At 44.3% G+C, this 23,732-nt stretch overlaps 1 protein-coding gene and 1 long non-coding RNA gene across 3 annotated transcripts in view; one reads left to right on the forward strand and one right to left on the reverse strand.

Annotated features, from left to right (window-relative positions):
* Nucleotides 1-23,732, forward strand: part of LOC138300747 (uncharacterized) — a 903,291-nt gene that overhangs the window by 223,490 nt on the left and 656,069 nt on the right. The gene's annotated exons all lie outside the window — the stretch shown is intronic.
* LOC138300748 (uncharacterized) overlaps nt 1-23,732 on the reverse strand; it is a 278,450-nt gene that overhangs the window by 140,174 nt on the left and 114,544 nt on the right. The window contains exon 2 of the long non-coding RNA XR_011204996.1: nt 9,875-9,995. This is a non-coding gene — a long non-coding RNA (uncharacterized lncRNA). The remainder of the gene's footprint in view (nt 1-9,874; nt 9,996-23,732) is intronic.

Here is a 23,732-nt window from a genome sequence, read left to right on the forward strand (position 1 = left end):
CAATGAGAAACCAGAGTGTTGAGGGATGACCACTCAATTAACAATATTCCCTCTTCATTCACTCTATCTGGTCTCATCCTTTCCTGGTCTCTTTGCTGCTACTCCTGGTTCCTCCCCTCCCGATTACCACTATTTCCTCTTTTACACTTCTATCTACCCCCCTCCTCTCCATCTATTTTTCTCTCCCCTCTCTCTCTGGGTCTCTCCCTCTCTTTTTTGTCTTGGTTTCTCTATCTCTTTCTATATCTTTGGGTCTCACTCGGTTTGTTTTGGGAAGTGTTGAAAGGACATGTTTAGGTAGGGGAAGGGATGAGTACCAACACATTAGGGGAAATTAAGTGGGACAGTGTGATGAAGGGCTACTCACAGAGGATAGGAGGGAAGGCTGAAAGCAGAAGGATGGAGAGTGGGAAGCAATGAGGGGAGGGTCGATGAGGGAGAGGAAGAGCCAAGGAAAGACTAGGGTAATGTGATTGTGGAATCAGCAAAGGCCCCCTTCCTGCTCACCCTGCACCCACATAGCTCTTCCTCTCATCTCATCTGTCTTCAATTAGCCTGCCTCCTATGAGTATAGGTGTAGACCTGGCATTTGTTTTCTTCTGTGGAGGTACAAAGTTATCCATAGCTCTATTTTTTACTTTTCTACGCTCCTTCCTTCTCTCACTTTTTCCCTTTCCTTTTCTCCCTCTTACATTTTCTGCATGTCTTCCACACTTCTATCCTATTGTTCCTGTATCCCCACTTTCTTGCACTTACAGTTTTGTTCCTTGCCTTTTCTATTTTTTCCCTAATTTCTTCCTCTCCCCAACCTATTCTGTTATCTCTCCTTGTCTGCTCTTTACTGGATGCCTTTCTTCTCTTATTTCTTTCTCTCACTCTCCCACTCTTCAGATCCCATCACTTTCCTCCTTTTTCCATCTTTCTCACCGTCATTCTATTATTTCCATCTATCTTTAAATCTTTCTCCTGTCACTCTCTTCCTGTCTTTCTTTCTTCTCTGTTCCCTGGCTCACTACCTCTTTCCTTTCAATCGCCACCATTTTCTAGGGTAACCATTTTGAATATCACTCGTAGTAGTGCTCTCCGAAGCCCTAATTTTCAATGTTCACAAGAACACCAAAAAAACATGACTTGATCATGCACATTTTTTTAAATGCACTTTCTCTCATCTTTATCATAAATTCTTATGAGACTTTTTTTTATTTTTATTTTTTTTATTTAGGTCCGGAGTTACCCAACACCTTTCGATTTTACTAAAATGTATACATAATGCACTTACTTGTAGGGACTTTCAGACATCTCTTCATCTATTGGTCATCTGTTTAATTCTTATTTCTTCTGCTCTGTAAGCAGAGAGCATGGAAGAATGGGTCAAAACAAGTGTTGACAAAAGTCGAAAGGCTGGTGGCCAACGCCAGACCTGTTTGCTTTGCCAATGATTGTTACGTGTTGTACTTTGTTCCTATTGTAACCTCAACAAAAATATGTTTTTTGATTGCACAATTGTGGTGACTTGTGCTTTATGTAGCACTTGCTCCAGCAGATTCCTGCCATCTGTTCATTGATACACATTTTATAAATTTAAGAAGGATGAAAGGCTGTGAAGCCCCTGTTGAAATTAATAATTGTGCTCTATAAGGTAGACACGGATTTCTGCAAATGTCACAATATATCCAGAATTTGTAAAGCGCTGTAAATCTGCCATGTGGGACTCAAGGTGCTGATCAGGCACAGGGAGATTAAGTGATTTGCCCAAAATCACAGGATGATTGAGCTGACACCAAGACTCAAACCTGGTTCCCCCAGCTCTGAAGTTGTCAGCTCAGGCCGTTACAACACAAAACTCATAATAGAGGACCATATGCCCATGTTAGGCCTTGGCAAAACTTCAGTTACATTGACAAACTCTTGTGAACTTCACAAAATATGTGTTTAAGCAAATTTTGCAAAATTTCTTGCCATTTCATGAGTGCAAATTTGTACTTAATTTGTGCCCACGGGACACTAGTTGGAGCATAAAATATCTTACAGGGAGAGCAAAACCACAGTAAAGGTACATGTTTCTCCAACCAGTCTATACTGGATTCTCGTGTGGTTCTTATACACAAGACAATTTATCCCCTCACATCCAATTTCTCCTCAAGATAGGGGGGGGTCAACTGTTTGCAAACAGTACCTCCATTAAAAAAACTGCAGTTGTGGCCACTTCTAATCCATGTGTAGCATCATACAATGTACTAAGTAGGATCCAATGCCAGAATGTAAAATATATTTTGTATAGTTCAAGTCAAAATAGTGCCACGTATTATGATTGCCCTTGCATTACTAAAAAAAACATTCAGACTACTATCAGGATTTCTTTTCTGATGTTACATGCCATTTTCTTAATCTTTGGAAAGCAAACCTCATTTCAGCAAATGTTTTAGTAACACAAATTTGGAAAAACATCTAACTGTGGCTCTATCAAAAGCAGCAGTTGGTACCTAGAAAACAAAAGACAAATCAACAATAAACATTTGTATCATTATACCTGTTCTTAAGGATCAGTAAGCGGAGTTTCTGTTTGTCAGGTGAACATCAGCATCCGGACATGAGAGGAAGGGAGGGGAATGATTCAGACTCGGCGACTTTAAGCTCTCCAAACCATCAAGAAGGATTATCTAATGGCAGGCAGCAAAGTGCTACAAGCCCTGAGCATTGATCCCTAAAGTAAGCACCAGCATCATTGCATGGAGCATAAGAAAATAAACTCCAATAGCAAAATACCAGAATGTCAAAGACAGACTGGCGATTGTCAAAGTGACAGGCGAATCTCGAGAAGAATGTCTTCTTGTCAAAGTAATGACCCAGAACTCCAAGAGCACTGCGGTTAAGTTAAAGTTGTCCAACGTTGTCATTGGTCAAGAGAATCATGCGATAAACATTATTCCAATAAAGTTTATTTTCCAAATCTAAGATGTAACTAGACCGCGTCACTTCCTATATTTTCTCTGACACATGGACCAAGTACAGACTAATTCCACTTACTTGGCGCCTGTCCACAACTGGCGGTGTGATTGAGGTGCTTTATTTTCTTTTTTTTTTAGCTGTTGCTTTTTCCTCCTTCCACCCAATACTTGACTGTGTTGCAGCCCTACCCTCATATCCTTTCGCTGTTGCTTGCCTGCACATGTTGATGACTGTGTTTTGCTTTTCACCAACAACTGAGCTGAAACTCATGCACTGACAAAGACCTCTGGAATGAGCTTCTTAGTCCAAAGGAGGCATTTATTATTTCATTATGCAAGGTTCCTAAAAGGAAATTAGCATGTTGAAAGCATATGTTTAAAAATGGTCAAAGCAGTGAAATGAAAACATACATCCATGATTCTCCACTGGAATATACACAGCAAATATATGTATCTATATTATAATGCAAAGCAAATAATTAATAAAACAGCATCACCGTAGGGCCTGTCAGGAGCTTCATCTTTCTCCTGCCAGCAAGCCGATGACCCCGTTCGACTGCAAGAAAGAGAGATCTCTAACCTCACGGGAAATATATATCAGGCATCCAATGTCTGAATCATGATTGAGGTCTCTGAATCTCCTACTGTCGACCTGAGTCTCTTATCTCTTAAAATAACGAGGAAGGAGCTTTCTGAAAATAAACCTCCTGCTGTGCAAGAAGTATTCAAACATGCTGGCCAGTTTAGGTAAGCTTTGAAAATAACACTTTGGGATTTGGCCACAATTCCAAGGCCTCAAGTCAAAGCAAGGCCATTCCCTGCCTTATGAGTACATTCTTATCAGCCAAAGCCCTTGGTGAGAAACAAATATGAAAACAAGACAGAATGCACAGTGTACAACGTGGAAAATCACTTGTAGCTTTTAACATGTCAGTGTCTAATGCTAAGATAAAGTCAACAGGCAGAATGAAGCTAAGGCTGAACTGAATACAAAATGGAGTCTGTAACTGGTAAACACTGGACTGCTAAGCCAGGTGCAAAGTGGTGCAACATGAAGTCAGTGGTCAAAACACACATTTCACTACAAACTGGCTGTTCTCAGTCTACACATATTGTCTGATACAATAAGAATCAATTTGTAGATCCTTCCGTCCTTCCGTCGGTATGTCCATTGTTAGTTCTTGGGAACGCTGCTTTCCCATATGCTTTAAGTTAACATTTGTAACAGTTTGAGAACATGCAGGTTTTACACACATTTCCTCAAGAGAAATAATAATATTTGGTTACTACATGCTCCGGTCAACCTTCAGTTAATACAATGCATTTGTTATTCAGCGAGCATGAGATAATTTAGCTAACGTTGCATTTTTCAATATTTGGCAGTGCATTCAGTAAGGCCTAGACCTTGCTAACTTGAGGCACACAGTTAGCTTAAGCGAGTACCTAACGTTTAACGGTAAGTATGACCTAATACTGAATCTTAACATTCATATAAACTCTAAATACACATTAATATACTTCTAATTAATATTTTCTTATTATATGGCGGCCAAATCGGGTGGGCACTTTTTCGAGTTGCACGTTATTTTCTAAGTTAAGACATTTTCTATGTAGAATCAAATACAGAAATACATAAAATAATTAGCAGTAATTTCAGCTCTCATAGAGGCACCCAGTTTGACAGTCTTTGTTGGCATCCTCCTCAAATGTCATCCTCATCCTCTGACTCCCCCATTACTACCCTCCAATGGTGCACCTCATCTCCTAAGCCCCACCGATCATATTTATTTAATTTCTTTTATAGCGCTATTCATCCTAGTGTAGGGTGTCAGAGCGCTTTAAATCACACACATGCAGAGACAGTGAATTACTCAAGAGTGTAAATCAATTTAGAGGAGATGTTATGTAAAACAATGAAGACTGCAATGTGTTGCAGTCACATATCATCCATACTGGTAGGCATTATGTAGTATGACTTCGTGGTTTGGAGAAACACTACCCCAGGATTTAAATCATACCACACTGGTTAGGGTTGTCTATACTAATGAGACTTAATTGCTACCTAAAGGGAATCCTTTTTAGCAACCTTAGAATAACGTAATATTGACAAAAAAAACAGTAAGGATCTAGACCGATGCCTTGCAGTTTGCCTGCAGCTATTGATGCCAGTTCATAGATCATCGTGTCATACTAGAAGGACTGTGATTTATGAACTGCAAGTAACAAAAGGATCTCTGTGACAAAAGCAGTAACACACTAAGCTACCCACAAAAAATAAAAATTTGTGATCATGATGCACCTTGTGCTTTGCAGGAGGCACATTAATCACCTGTGCTACTTTATGATGGGTCAAAACTATGATTGGACAAAATACAAACTTTCCACAGATAACACTTTCATCATCAGAGTCATCTTGTCATTACTATTATTCCTTGGAAACTGCCCCGCACACAAAGATATCTGCAGGAGGCGCCTTTAACTCTGTAAAATATTTTAAAATGTAGCATCCCCCACAAACTAGGGATCTGGTGTGCCTGCACTGGTCGAACTGCCCGACACGGGTACTGTTAGGAGGCTTTTCCACTGGACTACTGAATAGATACATAGCTACCGGCTCCATCAGAGGCAGAGACACCAGAGGAGGAGGAGCAGAGGTGGCTTTCTGGCATTAGGTCGATTCCAAAGGGCAAAGGGAAAGATTTTGGCCCCCTTATTCCAATGGCGGTAAAAACCGCCTACTGCCGTGGCGAATGCCGCCAAATGACTGTCGCCGCGGCTATCATTCGTCCACCAGAATATGACCCCAGCTGGATTTCCACCACAAGAAGGGCAGAAATCCGGCTGTGGCCATACTGGTCCCATACTGCTCCCACCAGATGCGCCACACCAATAGTCCGCCGCCAGCTGTATTATGACAAATAATATGGCCTAGCAGTGTTCTGCTGTTGGGCGCTGCTGGCGGTAGCAGCGCCCCATCCCGTCCTCTGCTGGAAGACCCCCTGGATACAGGTAAGTTGAGTTTCCAACAGCAGAGAAGGGGGGGTGTTGTGTGTGTGGGGGTGTGTGCATGCATGTGTCAGTGCGTGCGTAAATGCAGGTGTGTGTTTAGTGTTGTTTGCGTGCGTGTATGAAGGTGTGTGAGAGCGTATATGAAGGGAAATGCGAATGCTTGTAAGTTTGGAAGTGTGCGAGGATGTGTGCGTGAATGAATGAATGGATGCCACAAAAACCATGGCGGTAGGCAGGGTCATGATACCGGTGGCAGCACATTAGCGTCCGCTGGGCTGGAGATTGTTATCTCCATCCCGGCGGCTGCTACCGCCATGGTTGTCGGAGTGGTACATTGGTGGGTTGGCTTTAGCCAACCCTCCAATGTCATAATGTGGCAGTAGGTACCGCCAGCCTGTTGGCGGTACTACCGCCACATTATCTCTGACCACCGGGGTCATAATGGCCCCCTTTATCTCTGGATGCCTCTTCATCCTGCTTTATAAACGTTGAACAAGTTCACCAACTGCCTATCCTGCTTAAATGTAACCTTCAAGATGAAACCTCTCTTCAGTATTGTGACAGAAAGGGCGGATGTGTTTAAATCGTTTTCCTATCTGTCGTTCTTTCAGGTTCAGTCACTACTATACAACAGCCATGAACCAGTCTGCTCTTCCTATTAGTCATGAAAGTTGTTGATGTGCAGCGATCATGCACTGCAGATGTCCAGAAGAGATAAAGACCCCCCAGATACTGTACTGTGATTTCAGCTGCATCCCCAGAGATTCTCTGTTTTGCTTCCTTAACAATTTTTTTAAGGTAATGGAATGTGCTATTGCTATGACTGTTAGTATTGGGGAATAAAGCTAAATAGTAATAGGTCTCAAACTCATTAATATAGAAACAAGCATTCGCAAAGCCAATAGATCTGGCATTGGCAGGTGACCTTCTCGCTTTGCCAATTATTGTTTTGTTTGGGAATGTTTTTTGTATTAAGGCATGCATTGTATGAAAACAAGCAACACATGAAAGCCAACATGTATATATTTTTTATGTAAAAGCACAGATTGCACCATTGTAGGGAACTACTTATTGTGCAACTCTGCACATTGCACAAGAGCATAATGCCATCACTTACAAACAAGCCAATGGCTTAAGTGAGCTGCCCCTCTGCCCCATGCTGTATGTTGTAGTGAACGGTGGCAAAATGTTGACGACACTTCAGCAGTCCAATGGATGAAGAGTGGTGACTGAAAGTCTCTGTATGTAGGTACAGTACACTTTTTGTTATTACAAACAAAAGGGCTGGACTAACACCAAACCTAATGAACCTGTCTGGATTGTGTGAGCAGATGACTGGAAAGTATTGCACGTCTACATTTTGCTACATATACTGAGATTATCAAGAGGAACTATACAACAACATCTCCTGGGTAAAATTATCAATAGAGTAGCAGGTGCAGTGGCACCGTTGCCACGGGGTATGAGGGACAAACTGCACCCGTTTTTTGGATGTATTTTGACACCAAACCGGGAAGGGTGGGGTGATTTCTATTTGCTTGCATGAATGCCCAAGACACTTGCTACGCCACGGACTTGGAAAGACAAGGTACACACAGTGGAGTACCCAGAGAAGCTTCCAGACAATTCGGACAATTACATTTAATGAGAATGTGGGAATAGCGCAAAACAGTCTCCGACGACACAGCATTCTGTCAAAGGTTTTACTTGATATTTTAAATATGCGAGCATGCACGTATTTTACATTCTTCTGTTTGAAGCATGTACAGTATATGCTTTTTGCAAACTGCCCGACTTAATCCCCTTAAACTAAGTACATAAATACTGTAATAATCACGGCCGGACTGGGAACCAAAAGCACCCCTGGCAAAAATGAACAAACCAGCCCTCTTCTCTTCCTCACTCCTGTCTCCTTTCTCTTTCTCTCTCTCTGCTCCTTGAACCCCCAGTCCTGCCGTAAATTACCTGGGGAAGCTGGAGAAACTGATAGACGCACCTGCAGCAGCCTGTACCCTAAAAACCAACCACAAAAGGCTGCAGCCCATTGGGAATTGTCTGGTGGGATAAAGCGAACAGTCGGGGCCTGAAAATACAATATTAATTGACTCATGCAAAATAATCCAGTTAATTGATTAATTAAACCATTTGATTAGTTTAGGTGAGTTCATCCTAGAATTCTTTTAAATATGCTATTAAAATTGGTGGAGGAGAGCTAAGAATATCCAACTATTAAGAACTCTTGTGTGAAGCTCTGTTACACTGCAGTAAAGAGATTGTATCCACCTCTTCCACCTTAATAACCAATAAGCTATGCGCCACCTGTGATTCTCGGAAACCATGAGAGTGATTTCCGAACACTGGGGTGGCGGTGCATCCATTCTAAAACATAAGGCAGGGCCACAGTGTGGCTATACTGCCCCAAAGAGAATAAAAAGGGAGTCATCTGAGAAAGCAGCGTTTCTGGTAGTACTTGAGCAGAGGAAGCCCTCTCTACAGCTGCGTGCGAGCCGAGAGGCAGCTCCGGTGTGTCAGGGGGCTTGTGAGTGTCTCCTCAGCTGGTGGTAATCCACCACGACAAGGATGAACACTGTGGGTGGGTGGTTGAGTTTGCTCAGTGATGCGCTGATTATCTTCAATGAAGTAATGAGGGCTGTGGTATTCTAACAGAAGAACACATATTTCAGACAGTGTGGTTGGACGGTGGCTTGCGTTCTTCAGAATGCCAATGTACACACTGCCACATGATGCTCAGTATTGGCCACCTGGGTAGCAAATATTAACTGGCCATCCTGCTCTCTATGTTTCGTCATGGTACTGACCATCAATCATTATAAACTCTATGTGGTCCACCTTGGCACACATGGGAAAAAACACTTAGGCCCTCCTTATGAACATGGCTGTCCAGACCGCCATGCCGGCGGCGGCTGAAATTAGCATCACCGGCATGGCGGTCTGGACTGCCATATAATGAACAAGGGAGGGCCGCCAAAGGTGGCCCTCCACCACCGCCAGGCTACCACCGACAGGCAGCCTGACGATGGCGGAATACTTTATCCGACAGAGCAGCGCTGCCCTGTGGATAAAGAGCCCTTGTTCTTCCAGCCTTACCCTGGTGGGTTCCCCCACCAGGGAAAGGCTGGTGGAAGAGGTGCTCTGGGGCCCCCTGCACTGCCCATGAACTTGGTATGGGCAATGCAGGGGCCCCCGTGCAGTGCCCCGCAGGTCACTGCCTGATTTGCAGGCAGTGATCTGCACAACAGTTGCTGCTGCACCTGCCTCACAGCGGCATTGACGACGGCTCCATGTGGAGCCATCGGCAATGTCCCTGCCCTGCATTCTGTTAATAATGCCATCTCACTTGCTGACATCGAGAGCCAGTCACACGTTGGGCAGGTGCTGCCTGCTGAGTCTAGAGCAAACTCACTGGGTGACCCAAAGGACTCAGTTCAGAACAGTCTACAACCATCTTGCCCCTTGGGAAGCCCTCATGCAAGGTCCAATTTTGGCAAAGCATATCTTCATGCTTGTGTAATCTCTGCTCTCAGAAAAGGGGCAACCAATCCAGGGAGGGATTTAAACCCAACACCAACGAAAAGAAATGAATGCAGTCTGTGCATCCTGACCAGGAAAACAAACTGAGCTGATACTACTGAATCGCTTGAAAGAACTATAATAACTGTAAATGCTCCTGTTCCAGTAAGGCCAGGTACTAGTTCTCAACAGCATGGCGAAACGAGGACTATCTTCTATCCAGAATTCAAATCTAGGGCCCCCCAAGTTTCCCTAAACTTAGGAAATATTTTAAAACTCTTCATTGCCTTGCCTTCCCTGGCCCATGTCACCTCCTCAAATGATATTAAGTTCATCAAATTCTTCTTGGAGGACAGTCATTCCTTGAAAGGCTCAACAATGGTTACCTGGTCTTCTCCAGCCATATCGATCACACTGCTGAAAGAAAAGGAGGCATTTCAGGAATGGGGCAGGAAAGTCTTGCTCTACGCACCACCCCACTATCATGTTCTGCTTGCTCCATCATCCCTGTTAAAGAAAAAAGTCAACAGTTCATCTTCTTTCTCTGTGCTAAGGAGTGCACATAGTAAATCGCCAACATGCAGCTACATTTCAGTTCCAGTAATTCAAACAGTGCAAAATTCAACAACAAGTGCCACCATCGCCCCAAATTGAGATGGCCCTCTGGAACTTTAAATGCAGGAAGCAATCTATGAAATCGTAATGTCTGGAAGGGGTCACTCGAATAAAGCTTGATAGTGTGCTCCTGAAATATTGCTGGACTGGAAAGTAAACTACTGAGGTACAAAACCCTACGTTTTTAAAAATAGCTTGATATAGTAACTGGGAGACCTATGGGTAGCCATGCGCTTTATAAGTGCTGTAGAGAATAGAATATAGTTGCCCTCCAAGAGAGATGGGCAATTACACCACCTTCTAACACAGGGTACTCATATCATCATAAACCCGCAGAAACATTTAAAAAAAATTGGTTGCCCAGGTGGGGGAGTGGCTGCTTATATTGTATTGTGCCTGGCAGAGCAATAGAGCTGTTACTGGAATAGGACCCTGTCGTCCTAATTGCATCCATAATCAGCTCAAAATACAAGTGGCTTTACTTATAATTAACGTTTACATCCAACCAATTTCAAGTCCAAAAAACAAAATTTCTAAGAAAATTTTAATTATTCTGAATCTCGCCAATCCATCACAGGAACCTAAGTTTATCATCACAGGCAATTTTAACATGAACCTTATTGGTGCTGAGAAGAGTGACGATCTTCTAATTGGTCAGAATTCTATTAGGACATACAGCCACAAGTATCAAACCTAGGAAAATGGAAAAACTAGTGCAGAAAACAGTTTGTGTCAGACGTCGAATGTCTTGGATTGAGAGTGCTCAACAGCAGATTCCCCAATGACTGCCCGCCAAATCTTACCAATTTTAGCCCTCGGTCTGAGTCTATAAATGATTATACTTTTGCATCCATTACCCTTTTCCCAGACATTCGCTCATTCCGAATTTCCTGAACTTTCAGATAGAAACCACCTTCCACAAGTTCTGGTACTAGATCTGGAAAGAGAGGTTGTTGAGACAAGACCTAAGAAATTATAGGAAACAGAGAGACAGAGGCCTCTCTAACAAAGATTGCCGACCACGCTAAGGCCGTAACAGAAGACTGATGGGCTAAACCTGAACTCGACAACAAAATGGCTGAAATTCACAAGTAACCTACTTACAAGTTGTAATCGTGAGTCAAGGTGTGTCCACTGGACAAACTTGGGGAGCCTATTGGCAAGAGGCAAAATTTGAAACAAGATCAAGAGTTTGCCTTTTGGCCAAGAAGATCTAAATCAGGGACTGAGGTTAGCCCGAAGGGGAAAAGTAAAAGGGGTAAACAGCCTAGCAGTGCCAAGATCCTCAAAAATAAGAATATAGGAAGACCATCTGGGGCAACAACGAAAAAGAAGAGGATATCTTTCAGGCAAAGCTGTACCACAACAGTAAGCTATCAAACTCTAGAACTTTTGGGCAACTATAATCAACTTAAATCAACAACGGCAGGCCCTAAATAACATTCGCATTAGGAAAGAGGCCTGGGTGGTCTTTCTCCAAAAACATTTTGCAGCAGCAAAAACTTTGTCGTAGGACTCCAGTTGTAGCCAGGTCCAGCCAGTCAGCCTTGAAGAGGTTCTACACCACATCCTCAGGCTACCCTAACTTTCACTGCATTTTAAAAGAGCCTTTTCAAAGCTAGTGTATCTGTGCTCATGATGTGTTAACATTTTCTAGCTGGTTGTATTTGGGAACATTTTGACCTCCTTTTAAGTATTATCTTTTATATTGGCTTTTATTTTCAGTGTCTGCACATTTTTATTGCAAGACGTTTTATTAACTGATGCAAATGAAGATTAATTACTGATCATCAATCATAAAAACATACTGTGGCTGAATAGGTCACACCCTCCACATGCCCACTTCAAACAACACTAGGCAAGCCCTGACCTGGAACCCTCAAGGGAAAAGGAAAAAAAAGGCCAAGAATCACCTAGCACCAAGGCCTTCAGGCTGACTGCAACAAGATGAGTTACACCTTGAGTCAGATTGAAAGAAGAAAAGCCCATGATGATGGCCTATACCCTAGGAGGGATAGTAAACATAAGTGTATACTGATCGCCAGATTCACAGATGACTTCCTGGTGCAATCGGAAGTATAACTCAGGGAAGAGCTTGCATCCATATACTGCAATCAACAAATGTCACACAGTGCTTCATAGGACCATGTGCTATGGTCCTATCAAAGAGTTTCTGATGACATGATATCAAACCACGAATCCAAAGACTTAGGGGGTCATTATGAACATGGCGGTAAACACTGTCGCCCGCCTTGGCGACGGTGAACAGAAGACTGCCATTGGCGATGAACAGAAACCTGCCATATAATGATGCCAAAAACAGAAACCCTCAAAAATTCTGCTACCACCAGCCACCGAAAGGCCCCTTGATGGCTGAAAGGCTGCACACCCCTCCCCGCCGCTGCCAAGCAAACAAATCCCCTGCCCTCCAAATAAAGATGCACAAATCACCGCAGCGGATAGTGGATTCCGAACGACCATTGACGGTACAGACCGCCACGGCCAGCAATGGGACCCAACAGCAAGAAATGCACACATTGGCAAGTTTGAAACTCACAAACTTGACACACATCCACAACACTATAAAACACTCACATACACACCCCACAATCATTTGCATCACCAATAGGACAACTGAGACTGACAACACGCATACACAGAACCCAACATCACACAAGTCGCACACCCAACCACACACCAGCACCCTCACCAATATCCACACAACACACCACCCACAACACACACCATGGCACCCCCTAATCACCAACAAAGAAAAGAGGGACCGGGAGTATTCAGGTCCAGTGTACAGCCTCCCAACAGTAATGATAGAAAAAGAGTACACTGTTCCAAACAAAAACACCAGGAGACCTGTGATCTCAGGAGCTAGAACCCTCAAGCATCACATTGGATGGCTAGCATCATCATTGGGAATTGCTCCTCACTAGGCTGGCGCTGCAATGCCTAGTGGGCACTCCAGTACTAGGGTGCTCTCAGCCAAAATCACGTGATGCTCAAAAGTCACCACCAAAATGTGCAAAAATGAGTTAAAATTGGTTATTCATCCATAAACCGCCATCATTTATTCAGATTCAGATAACATGGGTGAAGACCAAGATTAAAAATGATGAAAGAAATAATGAGGTTAGTGCTCAAAGTCTTTCAAAGGTGATCAAATCAAGGCTCAATAAGATTAAAAAGACCTTAATTTAACTGGTCGACATGTTTCGCGTCCATTGGTCCAGCCGGATCCAGTGACGCTTCATCAGGACCTAAACAATTCATTTGTGAAAGTAAATATCATGAACACGAATATGTTCAAAGATATGTAAGTTGACTTGAAATCAAGTTAACTGGTTGACACAGGTAACCTAGGAAACAAAGGAACAAATAGACAAATGTCGGAATATCGAATGAGTTACATAAAGACTCAACAAGGTACACCACACATATGAGTATGCTTACTGATCCCTATTCGAGATCAGGTTCCAGCTGGACCAATGGACGCGAAACATGTCGACCAGTTAAATTAAGGTCTTTTTAATCTTATTGAGCCTTGATTTGATCACCTTTGAAAGACTTTGAGCATTAACCTCATTATTTCTTTCATCATTTTTAATCTTGGTCTTCACCCATGTTATCTGAATCTGAATAAATGATGGCGGTTTATGGATGAATAACCAATTTTAACTCATTTTTGCACATTTTGGTGGTGACTTTTGAGCATCACGTGATTTTGGGTGAGAGCACCCTAGTACTGGAGTGTCCACTAGGCATTGCAGCACCAGCCTAGTGAGGAGCAATTCCCAATGATGATGCTAGCCATCCAATGTGATGCTTGAGGGTTCTAGCTCCTGAGATCACAGGTCTCCTGGTGTTTTTGTTTGGAACAGTGTACTCTTTTTCTATCATTACTGTTGGGAGGCTGTACACTGGACCTGAATACTCCCGGTCCCTCTTTTCTTTGTTTGTGTCTTATGTACAGCTGCTTAGCTGTGGGACCTTCTGCTTTTTCGTAATTTTTTTGACTCTCCCACAATAGTGGTATTGACCCGAGTAATGGATAATTTTCAGGGTCTGAGCTATGATGATGAAATGGTATCAGCCATATTACAATCACCTTCGATTCTAGACAATGATGGCGCTATCCCTTCAGGTAGCCTCAAACCTGAATGGGACAAACTATCTACTCTGAAACGTGAACTTATTAAGACAGTCCTCCATGGGACTATTATGACGGAATACTTACGTGCTAACATTGCTCCGAACGGTCTCCTTGTGTCCAACATACCACGTATTTTCCTCCAAGATTTAGCTTTCAGGAAAGACTGGGCTCAAATAGCCTGGAAGTGTACCAGAGACTGGCTTGTGCTAATCATCAACACTTCCAAACGGCTAGCCGATGACATCTTGATCCAGATCAATGCTATCGAAAACACCTTGAAGACCACAGTTACTTTGGGCGCATTTAAATGTCGCCTAGCTGAAATTACCACTGAATTAAATGAGACCAAGGAGTTTTTGACACACCAGAAGATTTCAAAACTTCAGAAAGACATCACAAAATTCAGTCGTGAGAAAGTTTATCCCTACATAAAAGATGACTTTGAGGGGGATAACCGTTCCCAATCATCCAATGAGTCTTCCGCACCTACAAGAAAATTCCGTAATTATACTGGTGGGTCTTCGTCTGATGGCTGGAGTTCAGACGACAACCAACCTCAATCTTTTTACAACTACCCCACATACCCTGTACATCAGGCGATGCCGTGGCAACCTCCTTTTCCCTTCTTCCAACCACGACCTATGGTGCCTTTTGCCCCTTTTTTAGGCAGAGGCCGGGGCAGAGGCAGAGGCAGGAGAGGAAGAGGAAGGCACATACAGTGGTCCAGAGACGAACCCCAGATGGTGACCAGAAGTCAGTCAAAGAATCCATCAATGAAAACTTAATTGTCAATCTTTCGACTAAAATTCTTTCTGACGACGAAACAGCAGTGCTTAACAGAGGTTTAGGTTTTGTCCCTACCCCACAGGATGATTTTTTCCGGTTGCATATTGAATTAGCCCACTTTTTCCGGAAGATACGTCTACACTTCTTTTTCAAAGACAAAGATGATGACTTCCAATCATCTGACTCAGGTCTCAAGAGACCTTCCACTTTCGTTCCCTCGCCTACAATGATGCCCAGTGAAGTTCTAGCTTTTGAAAAAGCAGTGTTAACTGATTTAAATAAACTCAGTCCTAAACATGCTTATATCAACATTCCTCCTAAAGAAAAGTTAGCGCTCACATCATTAGCATCAGATTCAGAGATAACCATTAAACCAGCTGACAAGGGAGGAGCCATTGTCATTTTGAACTCCTCAGACTACAGAAATGAATGTCTACGCCTTCTTAGTGATTCTACCTACTATTCCAAAATCCATCGAGATCCTACCGGTAGATTGCAGACCCAGATTAGAACACTCATTGAAGAGGCAAAGAACAATCAGTGGATTACACCTAAGGAGGCAGAATTTTTGGACACTCCTTACCCCCGCATCCCTTATTTCTCTTGTCTGCCGAAAATTCATAAAGGGAAGATACCTCCCCCTGGGCGCCCCATAGTTTCAGGTATCGGATCGATCCTAGAACCACTATCGATCTTCTGTGACCACTTCTTACAACCTTTGGTGAGAACTTCCACCACTTACCTTCAAGACACTAAAGACGTGCTGAACCTGATAGAAACCATTAATGATTCTGACACTACTTAGGCGATCATCACATTAGATGTCGAGGCTCTATATACAAACATTCCCCAACTAGCAACGCTATCAGTCATAGAGACTGCTTTACATGGGTCACCAGGCAACTTGTCTTCTCCTGTGTCCTTCATTTTGCAATGCGCCAAACTGGCCCTGACAGAATTTTTTTTTCTTTTTGAGGATCAATTTTATCACCAAATCCAAGGGACATCGATGGGAAGTACCTTTGCTCCCAGCTTAGCATGTCTCTACATGTATGATTTTGAGAAAAAGTTTATTCTGTCCCACACTAAGCCTTATGCCAGCAATATCAAGCTATGGCGGCGCTATATAGGCGATATACTTATCATTTGGCAAGGATCTTTAGACCAGGCCGGGGAACTTACAGTATTGGGTCAACACGCTTGATCCTTTTCTTAGATTCACAGCCACCTGACCACCAATTACCGTTTTTGGATCTTATGATCACTATCAAGGATGGCAGACTACAGACCAGCGTATATCATAAACCCACAGACCGCAATTCTCTTCTACTTTATGAGAGCCACCACCCAAAATCTTTGAGGGACAATCTACCCTTTGGTCAGTTTCTACGTCTGAGGCGTAATTGTAGCCTACCTAGTGAATTTGACCTACAAGCCGAATCTCTCAAGCGGAAACTTTCTGATCAACACTATCCATCTAAAATTGTGAATCAGGCACGGAAGAGAGCTAGGAACAATAATAGAGAAGCCCTATTGGCCCCTAGAGAGAAAATCCCTCAATCAAGACTCACTTGTGTTTCCACATATACCCCATTGTCGAACTCGATTAAAAAGTTAATCAACAAGAGGTGGTCCATTTTAACGAGTGGCGGATACAACCTATCAAAACCTCTCTATGCCTTCAAACGGACTTCCAATATAGAAGATCTTGTGGTCCATACACGCCCACGTATCCAACGTGATCTCACTAACCAGACGACTCTTTGGGGCCTTCCCCCTGTGGTGGGCCACCATCCCTGTGGGAATTGTAATGTATGTTGTCTGACTAGACACTTGACTAAGTTAGATTTTGATTCAGTCGGGCCTTGGTACCTTAAAAAACATACTAATTGTAATACCAAGAATTGTATATACATGATATCGTGCCCTTGTGATCTACGCTACATCGCCATGACGTCCAGATCAGTCAAGACACGTATCAACGAACACAGAAGCAACATTAGATGTAAAAAGATCACTACAAAACTTAGTGCCCATTTCCTGGAGATCAATCACTCCCCTGACGATCTATGGTGGGTGGTTATTGAGGCACCCACAATACGCCCTGACGACCCGAGAGCATTGTTTAAGATTGAACAAAAATGGGTTTTTAAATTAGGGACGCATGTAAGGGGTCTCAATGATGACATCCCTTGGACCTCCTTATCACCATGAATTTCAGGTGATTTATTAACCCTGTATTGCTCTATCTTTCATAGTGACCCGTGCTTTTAATCTGATGAGATCGCAATCTATTCTTTCCTTCCCAGTCATGATATTCCGATTAGCGTGAGATTATCCAACTTTATTCATAATATTTTTACCACGTGATATTGCCTAGCCAGACATTTGATAGTCTGCCCCGCTCACTATAGCTTTTTGGAGAGCACCACTGATTACTTACTTAAGTGCCCTCTTCCATGATGACCTGCATATTACGTTGCATGGTTTGCATTATATCACTCAATAGTTTTTGTCGATATTCTCTTGATTATTTTGATTTTTTAATGTTTTCCCGTTCGTTCACTTTAGAACCTTTTTATTGTTAATTCTGGTGAGACATCTCTTTGACCTTGGACCCACCATATTATGAATTTTTACTAGCTTAGCGGCAATCTGTAATCTTTTTTCCGCTGGGGTCCTTCTTTTCCTTTTTCTGTCAAATATCCCCTTGTGACATATCTGGGTACCCCTCCAACATGGACACCTTAAAGCCAGCCCGATCCAGCATTGCTTGACGCCCCTGTGTATTAGTCCTTTATCTATTACTGATACGGACGCGATTCTCAGCTGTCCGTTGTTTATTTTTATTTTTGATCAGCCACGTACTCGGACGTAGGCTTCCCGACTCTACTTAATCCCCGGAGAACGTCCGACTCGGTTGTTTTCCGGGTTGCGCGTATTCTGAATTAGGTTCAACAAGCTGAACCTTGGAGCAGTATGTGAGTACCTTACCGCCCTCCTCATTTATAGCACTTCCCTTGGGGTGTTCTGACTTCCATAATTAACCGCCTTCATAACCCCTATTGTTTTATAAATACCCCACGCACCTGATGACTTTGTATTCCAGGGCGTGATCAATGAGAAGCTTTCTATCATCTTTGGTTCTCCTTTTCAACTGATTTTTCACCCTATTTGTTTCTCTCCATTTTGACTTTCCTGGAGTATTTAATATTTTTTATTGGAGGGCACAATTCAGCAGTGAACAGAAATCACCTTCCTGGCGACTAATTTAGTTCGATCATTTGGCTATTGGGCTCGTTACAGGATAAATGCCGGCTGGAGGGCTACATCTTCTGTTGCATACAATAGATCGACCACTTATAGATCTATTTGTTTTCTGGTTAGTTTAATTGATTAGTTAGTCACGTGCTGACAGTGTTGACATTTTGCAGCAGCTATCTCCTCTACCTCTTTTTTGACCTCTAGTCCGTTGTTATTACTGTCCATGAGATTGACCATTTTTTTTTCACTTAGTGATATGTGATTTTTCTTCGTAATAGCTACCCATTTAACATAGTGTTGTCATCAATCACATACAGCGTCATCAAGAGTCTTTGAAACGCACCACCCATTGGAACCTGATCTCGAATAGGGATCGGTAAGCATACTCATATGTGTGGTGTACTCATTCGATATTCCGACATTTGTCTATTTGTTCCTTTGTTTCCTAGGTTACCTGTGTCAACCAGTTAACTTGATTTCAAGTCAACTTACATATCTTTGAACATATTCGTGTTCATAATGTTTACTTTCACGAATGAATTGTTTAGGTCCTGATGAAGCGTCACTGGATCCGACTGGACCAATGGACGCGAAACATGTCGACCAGTTAAATTAAGGTCTTTTTAATCTTAATGAGCCTTGATTTGATCACCTTTGGAAGACTTTGAGCATTAACCTCATTATTTCTTTCATCATTTTTAATCTTGGTCTTCACCCATGTTATCTGAATCTGAATAAATGATGGCGGTTTATGGATGAATAACCAATTTTAACTCATTTTTGCACATTTTGGTGGTGACTTTTGAGCATCACGTGATTTTGGCTGAGAGCACCCTAGTACTGGAGTGCCCACTAGGCATTGCAGCGCCAGCCTAGTGAGGAGCAATTCCCAATGATGATGCTAGCCATCCAATGTGATGCTTGAGGGTTCTAGCTCCTGAGATCACAGGTCTCCTGGTGTTTTTGTTTGGAACAGTGTACTCTTTTTCTATCACCCCCTAAGCACCCACACTTCACAGATAGGGAGCTAAGAACAATGATGGATGAAATACTCAAGGTCGAGCCACAAATCTTCGGGGCACAGGTCCAGCACACACTGGATCGCTAGGAAGATGGAGTTATGGCAGACGATTGTCAACAAGGTAAACGCAGTGGGAAACCATCCATGCACGAGGGACGACATCCGCAAGAGATGGAATGACCTGCGTGAGAAGGTGAGGTCAATGGCATCGAGGCACAACATTGCAGTCCAGAAGACTGGGGGAGGACCCCCACCTACACCCCCCGACTACACCGACTGGGAGGAAAAGGTACAATTACCCCATATCCACCACACCTGTAATGCATGCTCCACCCCTCCAACTACCACCAGGGCCACTACCTCACCCAGGCCAGAAACACTACATCCAATCACCCTGCATGCCCAAAAACCCACTAACAGGCCCACATCCCTCCCCCTGTGCACAGTCACCTACCCCTGCAAGGAATCACAATGGCTCTACACCACCCACAATGCACCTCCACATCCCATGCAAAATGCAATGGCAACCCCACAATAGGTCCCTGCATGGCCCAACAGGGGAATAAACTGCACAAAATAGGGCAGAGCTGTGCATCCTGATTCGATTTAGTACATGTAACATACATGTCCATTCCTCCCCACAGGCACCACCATCCATGCCACCCTGACGGAAAGGCCAAGGAGTGCCAGCGTCCCACATGGAGACAGAGGTCCCACTCAGGAGACTGGAGAGGGATGTATGGACAGTGAAGAATACCCTGGCCTGTCACACAGTTCTGGACTGTCACCCTTCAGCAGCCCCACCCAGGATACCACTGATACCCCTACCACCCAGCCACCAACATCAGCTCTGGCCAAACGACCCCACACCAGTGCCTCCAGGCCACAGACTGGCAGACCACAACTACAGACGCCACTGTCACCACCTACTAACAGGCAGGATGACAATGGTCCCAGTACAAGTGGTACCGCCAGACCTGTGCAGGGAACACAGGCACAGGGGGCTAGGCCCACTGGGAGGGTCTTAGTGGCCCAGGGGGAGGCCAAAGGATGGATGCTGCAGCCCAGGAGGTGATCTCTGAGGTCCTGCGAGCATACCACCATACCCAGGAACAGAGTCAAAGGTTGCAGATAGCCCAACATCAAGAGACCATAGAACAGTGGAAACAACTGAATGCCACCATTGCCACTATAGCAGGGGTGCTGCAGCACAACCACCTAACCCCAGCCTGAGACCCCTACAAACCAGGAAGCCCCTACCACTGCCCAGGACAGGCGAGCCATCAACATCAGCAGCAGCAACTGGACTGGTGGCCCTGGCAAGGGACACACAGGAGACTAGCACCCCTACCAGTGCAGCCCAGCACCAGACACTCAAACTGTCCCTCAGACCCACCTATGGCACAGGAACACCTGCAAAGACCAAGGCCCCCACTAAGAAGTGACTCTCACATGGACTGTCTCCCAAGTGTGCCACTGTGCCACCAGCCTCACCCGCCAATAGCAACATAACTTGCAAAAGGACAGATGGACCTATACCCACTGCCACCATTCGCTCAGCCTATGTACCTGTTATGGACATCCACCATTAGCCCACTCCCTTTCTCTGTAAAGCACACCAATGCATTAAGGACACCAAATAAAACACATGTACAACAATTTGTATGTCCCCTGTCATAATGATGAATCAATTGTAAATGTGAATGCATTTGCCAGTCAATTCCATAATCAGACCTTTATTGCAGGAATGGTACCCCACGCACAATATTGTGTGGAGTAAACAGAAATGTACACCATGTTTGTCTCCATGGCACATGCCACCTTAATATTCAGGTAACAGTGTCAATGACTACAGACCCCACACCCCCATAGTGAATAAGTCAGACAGACATTATGCATTTCAGACAACATCATCAGTGAACAGTACCTCATAATCACTGGAAGTATAGTTGAATCAGCTGGTTCCTGGAGTGGACATCTTCCCCCTCTTCATCCTCACCATCACTCATCCCCTCTCAGAAGAAGCAGGTCTGGATATACAGCGCAAAAACAACAAGTGATGGACGGAATGCTGAACATTGTCAAACATTCACCCCCAGTACAGTGATCTGGGCCTAAATCCATCGTTTTTTTGCTGCCCATGCCATTCCAGTTTGGACCCAGCCATATGCAAATCAGTCTTGACCCTGTTCCCCATGGGAACAGTCCAGCTCGAACTGCTAGGCCAGGTCTTCCCTGGACTAGAAACAAGCATCCTGGGACCGGCTTCGGGGTTTCACCCCTCATCAGCCAGGCTAGCTTGAATCCAGTGGCATGGGAAGCACGGGACCCACGTCTGGGCATACCCTTCCCACTTAGGGCGACAAAGCAAAAACAACAAGTGATGGACGGAATGCTGAACATTGTCAAACATTCACCCCCAGTACAGTGATCTGGGCCTAAATCCATCGTTTTTTTGCTGCCCATGCCATTCCAGTTTGGACCCAGCCATATGCAAATCAGTCTTGACCCTGTTCCCCATGGGAACAGTCCAGCCCGAACTGCTAGGCCAGGTCTTCCCTGGACTAGAAACAAGCATCCTGGGACCAGTTTCAGGGTTTTCATTGTCAAAAGAACGATGGATTAAACCCAGATCTATGACTGGGGGTGAGTGTTTGACAATGTTCAGCATTCCGTCCATCACTTGTTGTTTTTGCTTTGTCACCCTAAGTGGGAAGGGTATGCCCAGACGTGGGTCCCGTGCTTCCCATGCCACTGGATTCAAGCTAGCCTGGCTGATGAGGGGTGAAACCCCGAAACCGGTCCCAGGATGCTTGTGTCCGGTCCAGTGAGGACCTGGCTTGGCAGTTCGGTCTGGACTGTTCCCATGAGGAACAGGGTCAAGACTGATTTGCATATGGCTGAGTCCAAACTTGGGTGGCATGGTGAGCAAAAGAACGATGGATTAAACCCAGATCTATGACTGGGGGTGAGTGTTTGACAATGTTCAGCATTCTGTCCATCACTTGTTGTTTTTGCTTTGTCGCCCTAAGTGGGAAGGGTATGCCCAGACGTGGGTCCCGTGCTTCCCATGCCACTGGATTCAAGCTAGCCTGGCTGATGAGTTGTGAAACCCCGAAACTGGTCCCAGGATGCTTGTTTCCGGTCCAGTGAGGACCTGGCTTGGCAGTTCGGTCTGGACTGTTCCCATGAGGAACAGGGTCAAGACTGATTTGCATATGGCTGGGTCCAAATGATGGATTAAACCCAGATCTATGACTGGGGGTGAGTGTTTGACAATGTTCAGCATTCCGTCCATCACTTGTTGTTTTTGCCTGGATATACAGCACCCTCCTCCTCCAGTAGGGGAATAGCTTACCTCACAGCCACGTTGTGCAGCATGCAGCAGGCCACCACTATTCTACACACCTTCTCAGGGCCATAGCACAGAGAACCCCAGAGGGATGGAGGCAACAGAACCTAGCCTTCACGAGACCTATAGTGTGCTCTATCACCCTTCTAGTATGCCCATGGGCCTCATTGTAACTCCTCTCTGCATCTGTCCTAGGTTTTCTTACAGGTGTCAGGAGCCATTGCATGTTGGGATAGCCAGAATCACCTGCAAAAGTGTTTGAAACAGGACTGTAACAATCTGCCTTTACTTGCAGACAGCCTGGCTGTCAGCTATGTACAGAACCAGTGGCATACACACTCACCTATAAGCCATCCTCTGTCCCCTTGTAGTTGATCCATCATATGTGGTACACTGCTGTTTCTCAGGACAAATGAATCATGGACTGATCCTGGAAAAATGGCATTCACACGTGATATGTACTGGTCCTCAGTACACACCAATTGTATGTTCATTGAGTGGAAGTTCTTCCTGTTTCTGTACACCTGTTCATTTAGTCTTGGGGGGATGAGAGCTAAGTGGGTTCCATCGAGGGCACCAATCACATGGGGAATGTTAGCAAAGGCATAAAAGTCAAACTTGATGGCAGGAAGTTCAGCCCTTTGGGGAAACTTTACATATGTCTGCAGGTGTACTACAAATGAATCCAGGAATTTGGACAGGTTGAGGCTAAACATTGGCTGTGAGAACCCTGCACCCATGCCCACTCGCACCTGAAATGAGCCCGTGGCCAAGAAATGGTGTGCAGAGAGCACTTGTACTTCGGTAGGGATGGCATGCTGATTCCGATTAGCCGGTCTCAGTACTGGATCCAGTAATGCACATAGCTCATGGATTGTAGCATGATTGAGTCTGTAGTTGACAAGGATGTGACATACCACCATGGTCTCCAAATCAACCATAGGTCTGTACACAGATGGGGCCCTCCCTCGCCACATGGGTCTGTACCTGGGGGGGGAGAGAACATATGTGAGGGACAAACATACATATGCACAACATGTTGTG

This window comes from Pleurodeles waltl, chromosome 6 (genome assembly GCF_031143425.1).
Source record: "Pleurodeles waltl isolate 20211129_DDA chromosome 6, aPleWal1.hap1.20221129, whole genome shotgun sequence".
Classification (NCBI taxonomy): Eukaryota; Metazoa; Chordata; class Amphibia; order Caudata; family Salamandridae; genus Pleurodeles; species Pleurodeles waltl.